This window comes from Coptis chinensis, chromosome 7 (assembly GCF_015680905.1).
Source record: "Coptis chinensis isolate HL-2020 chromosome 7, ASM1568090v1, whole genome shotgun sequence".
In the NCBI taxonomy this organism is placed as follows: domain Eukaryota; kingdom Viridiplantae; phylum Streptophyta; class Magnoliopsida; order Ranunculales; family Ranunculaceae; genus Coptis; species Coptis chinensis.
The window spans coordinates 27154028-27160139 of NC_141462.1; positions in this window are offsets into that span (position 1 = coordinate 27154028).

Sequence of the window (6112 nt, forward strand, 5' to 3'; positions counted from 1 at the left end):
TTATTTCTTTTCTAATCCCCTCGGGGGGGTTATTTTGCTTCGTGTGAGAATCCGGATTGACTATTTAATATTCTAGAATCACTGCTTAGGAATTAGGCATAGATTAGACATCCAGTCCCAAAATAATCGAGAGATGCACAAATTTGGAGTCCGATGCTCCAAAAGCGGTCTCGCGGCGCTTAACCCAAAATGTCTCGCGCGCAACTCTATGGTGTCAGACAGCTCTCCAATTTGTCCAGCTGATGTGGAATTGAGCTAGGAGCTGAAATGATATTCCAGAGATGAAATATTAGTTCAATTCGTTATGCTAGTGCAATGCGGCTCAAAGATGTGGGCATGCGCTATGGATCAATACTCGACGTCGTCTCCAAACACGAGACGAATTAGAGATGTAGTGATGTGGTAATATAAACTGTTGAAAAATGATTCTTGCATGAGTATAATTAACCCTCTCCCTGTTTATCTATCTTTGTTTACTTACATATAAATCACCGTAGTAATTTACATTATTTGCATTACCGTTAATTTAATTAAAACCAACTAAAAAACCTAAAATCCTACTCACCAAAAGTTGTAATTCTAGTTGTGAACCTTTCCGAGCCCTAAGGTTTGGACGATCCCTTACTCGACCTATCCTACCAAAACCACGTGAGTAAGGTAACTTGACTAAAACGAACGACTAAACGGACTTTGGACTTTGGACTTTGGTCTTCGGACTTCGGACTGTGGACCTCGAACTTAATCAAGAAAACCAATAAACGTACAATTAAAAGTTTTTAATCAGATGAGAATTTGGAAGTATCCGGAATAACCATCAAGAAAACAGTAGTAAGCATGACCGGCTAAACGTTCTAGCATCTGGTCAATGAATGGGAGAGGGAAGTGATATTTACGTGTTCTGGCATTAAGTTTGTGATAGTCAATGCAAATTCTCCATTTTAATGGAATGCGAGTGGAGATGCACTCACCATTTTCATTTTGTACAACTTGAATGCCGGACTTTTTGGGAACAACGTGGACAGGACTAACCCAATCACTATCAGAGATAGGGTATATGATACCCATATCAAGTAAATGTAAAACTTCCTCCCTTACCACTTCCTTCATGGCGGGATTATGGCGGAGTTGTGGTTCTCGCGATGTCTTTGTGCCGTCATCGAGATGTATGCGATGCATGCATATGCTAGGGTCTATTCCCTTGATATCATCTAAGGACCATCTGATAGCGGAGCGGTGTTCACGAATGACATGAATCAAACGTGCCTCTTCGTCGGTAGTCAAGTGAGCAGAAATTATTATAGGGTGACTACCATCGAGATCGAGATGCACATACTTCAAATCAGAGGGTAGAGGTTTTAAATCTGGAGTTGGAGGATTGGGGATCAAGGATTCATGAGGGATTATCTCTTCAATGGAAAAGAGCAAATCCGGTTCTTCTTAATCAGTTTGCAATGCAACAGTAGGATCAAATAGTGGTACCGACTCTAATAATGCGTGGACATCCTTTATGTACGAGTCATCGTCAAACTCAGGATTATCAAAAGAAAGAAATTGGTGTATCTCGTCTGGGGGAAAAGAGTTTGTGAAATAATCATGTTCCAAACTATCAACCAAACTAATCTTGCCCTCCATTATAGGATCGGGAATTTGTTTCATTAATTTGAACACGTTGAGTTCGACAAAAAGGTTCCCGAAAGACAATGTCATTGAACCGTCCCGACAATTTATGAGAGCGTTAGCAGTTGCAAGAAAAGGACGTACCAAGATGATAGGAATGGAGTCACAGGCCACTTCAGTATCTGGAATGACAGAATCAACTGGGTAGTAAAAATCTTGGACCTTGACTATGACGTTCTCTACTAAGCCCTTTGGGTACTTGATGGAGCGATCCGCGAGTTGCAGAGTCATATTGGTAGGTTTTAATTCATGAAGACCTAACTACTTAAATAAGTAGTAGGGAAGTAGGTTAACACTGCCACTTAGGTCTAAAAGTTCGGTAGCGGTATACTTGTCGCCCAACGTGCATGGTACAGTTGGTCGACCTAGGTCCTTGTACTTTACCACACCATTGGTAGTGGTAATCGAGGGAAACTGCTCAGTGAGGAACGCTTGTTGAGGAACATTCGTACGTCATTTGGTGGTGCACATGTCCTTCAAAAACTTGGCATGCTTGGGTAAATGCTTAAGCGCATCTAGGAAAGGTAAGTTTATGGTCAAATTTTTGAAGGTTTCACGGATCTCATAGAAATGTTCATCACGTTTGTTCTTTACCAAACGGACAGGGAACGGAGCTTTTGGGTGGAATCGCGCATAAGGATCAGTGGCGTCTTTCCCTAGGGACGTGGGTGTAGAATTGGAAGGCACAACTTCGTCCGTTATAGGTTGCAAGGTAGGAGTTGGAAGGACGTCAGTCGTGGTTTCCGTCGATTCCTCGTCTGGCATACATATTTTATTGTCGATGGTTCGGCTAGAACGAAGAGTGGTAATGGCATTTACCTCACCCTGGCTTGGATTACTAGATCCTGGTGCATTGTTGAGTTCAAAGGCAGTGTTTGTAGGCTTAGGGTTTGGAACTGCTTGGCCAGGGAACACGCCCTTTTGACTTTTATCCTGAGCTAACAGCTGAAGAGACTGTTGGATAGAAGCTAGGATTTGATTCTGTTGATTCATGTATGTCAGAAAATTTTCAGCTATTTTATCGGCTGTGGATTGTACCAGCGGAGCAGCAAGAACAAGTTCACGGTTATTATTTACGGGTTAATTTTGGTAGCCATATCCTTGATTAGCGGGAACAAGGTTGCAGTTGTTTTGGTACCCTATATTTGCATTGTTGGGAAAATTATTTTACCCTTGTTGGAATTGCGGAGGATTTCCTTGACGATAGGAATTGTAGTTCGTGGGTGGTCGTAGAGGAACGTTGTTGACACCCGGAGGAGCTTGTTGTTGGGTAGGGGGTGTCCAAGCTAAATTCGAATGTTGTCGCCAAGGTGCATTAGGAATGTTGAAAGCACAAGCCTGTTCAGAAGGTTGGAGAGGGCACTCGTATACCAAAGGACAATATGAATCGGCGTGCTCAGGACTTAAGCAAAGAGGACATGGGAAGCGTTGGCAGCCATGACCTGTTTGGGTTTTTTATCATTTACTTGTACCGAAAGAGCATCGACCTTTTTGTTTAAGGACTCGATTAGAGTTCTTAATTCCAGATCGGGTTTGACCTCGAACATAGATGTAACTTTGGTAGGAGTGTCTTTAGAAGATCTGGAAGAATCAGTGTTTCCCCAATGGGTGCTTCATGAAGCCAGTTTCTCTAGAAAAGTGTATGCTTCAGTAGTGCCCTTGTCCATGAAACAACCGTCGTTCATGATATCTAAGGTTTCCTTTTGATAGTCAGAGAGACCATTAAAGAATGAACGGACTAATACAGCGGTGTCGAGTTGATGATGGGGGACATTCGAGAAGCAGATCGATAAATCTACTCCATGCTTCGAAAAGGATTCACGGGGTGTCTTTGGCTAAAAATTGAATCTTTTGAAGCATTTCTGTAGTTTTCTTCTGAGTATAGAACTTTATCATGAATGCTTGTACGAGTTTGGCCCATGCGTCAATAGATTGCGGCGCTTCGCCTGTGAGTGGCTTGTTGCATCCGACGAAGGTGATTGTACGATTTTTCATGGTCTAGACCATGGTAAACAGGTAACAAACTGAAAATGTTTGGCGGAATTCGAAAATCACATACAATAGCATCGAGTTTAATGCAAGAAGCAGGTCCTTCTTGTAAGCCAGTATAGAAATCCGAAAGGGGTTTCTCGACTATGGGATTTTCCTGGGCCATAATTAAGGGAGATGACGGCAATGGAGATGTTTGACGAGGTTGATTTACGGAGGAGGAACTATGTCTAGGAGATAGCATAAGCAGTTGTTTTTTGTATTTTCAATGACGATATGTAAGTTATTCTTTATGTTTACCAGACCGTAGTCTCATACAAATATAAATTTTAATTTAAGGCTCATAAGGAACGAATTATAATTGGAGGTTTTAGAATTAAGGAAAGAGGGAGGTGAAGCACGTCTTCCTGAGCTGTTGCTAACTTGAGCAGGTAAGCTAGGATAACGTATGAATATTCCAGCAGCCAGGTCACCTGAGAGAATTGAGGGAGGTTGTTCGTGCTAGCACGTTCCTTAATTAGGCAACCTCAATTTTTTTCAAGTTTCATAGGCACTGATGGAATAGGATGATGATTTATGATGGTGTATTATGCGGGGTGTTATTAAGATGATTAAGATGAAATTTTAATTATTAGGATTTTATTTTTTTTAGTTTACGTAATTAATGTATTATGGAGACGTGATTACAAAGCATGCAATTAAAAACGTTAGATGTCAAAATAGAAACTAAACATACAATTAACACATGCTAGTTTTACACAGGAAGTCTACATATGCAAATCTATGTGAATAGAAATGTGTCCTACGCATGCAATAATCTATAGCTATTGATACGTGCAACTTAAATGTGAGCTAGGGGAATGTCGAGAACGAACTCATACAAATGAATACCGCGTACGTGAATTAATGTAACATACACATACAAAAATATTCTAAGCAGGTGGTTTGAAACTACACATATTAATCGTGTTAACGTGAAGATGTAATGACTAACCACATTTATATGCAAAGAGTTTTTATGCCAACACACAAACATACAAGGTAAAACAGGTTATAGTAATAACCAAATAATATCCTCAACAAAGTTTGAGGAGTTTAAGAATTTGAAACCTGGCGTCCCGCGATTCCTCGTACATGATCTAACGAACTCCCGAGCTCGTGAACTTACTAGATAAACTGGACAAGAGAGTCCAAAAGAGTACTGAAAAGGAAAGTGGCTCAGACTGAAAACCGGAGTGTTGATACTCCAGGTTAGTCTCGCACGCTACTAATTTAGTCTCGTCCGAGACTCTTTTGTCAGGTCAGTACTTCAAGTTCCTACGGAATACTTAAACTGTGCTAATAAAAATAAACAAGACTTGGTTCACATATATTTGTTAGTAGAAAAAGTTAAGGCAAACAGTTACGTAACACGTTAGTATCATAAAAGAAATGGAAATTATGAAGAGGTAGGGGAGGGGGTTTTACGTGATGTGTTCCAGTTATTACATTAAGTCCATAGTCCTTCGGCCTGCAGCGGTGCCATTTGATTAAAAACTTTTAATTGTACGTTTATTGGTTTTTATACTTAAGCTTCTTAAGTCCGAGGTCCACAGTCCGAAGTCCGAAGTCTGAAGTCCGTAGACCAAAGTCCAAAGTCCAAAGTTCAAAGTCCGTATAGTCGTCCGTTTTAGTCAAGTTACCTTACTCACGTGGGTTTGGTAGGATAGGTCGAATAATAGATCGTCCAAACCTTAGGGCTCGAAAAGGTTCACAACTGGAATTACAACTTTTGGTGAGTAGGATTTTAGGTTTTTTAGTTGGTTTTAATTAAATTAACGGTAATGCAAATAATATAACTTACTACAGTGATTTTGATGTAGGTAAACAAAGATAGAGAAACAGGGAGAGAGTTAATCAAACTCATGCAAGAATCATCTTTCAACAGTTTATATTACCACATCACTACATCTCTAATTCGTCTCGTGTCCGGAGACGACGTCGAGTATTGATCCCTAGCGCATGCCCACATCTCTAAGCCGTCATCGCACTAGCATAAGAAGTTGAACTAATATTTCATCTCTGGAATATCATTTCAGCTCCTGGCTCGATTCCATGTCAGCTAGACAAATTGGAGAGCTGTCTGACACAATAGAGTTGCACGCGAGACATTTTGGGTCGCAAGACGACTGTTCGAGCATCAAGATCTAAATTTGTGCATCTCGATCATTTTGGGACCGGATGTCTAATCTATGCCTAATTCCTAAGCAAGTGATTCTAGAATATTAAAGAGTCAATCCGATTCTCACACGAAGCAAAGATAACCCTCCCCACGGGGATTAGCTCATGGTCATTGAAGGAATAATAAAACTTGTTGTATACATTAAGTAAATAAATGCAAGACAGGAATTAAACTAGAAAAGAAATGACTATTATTAAGGGTAAAATGACTTACAGTATTTAAGCT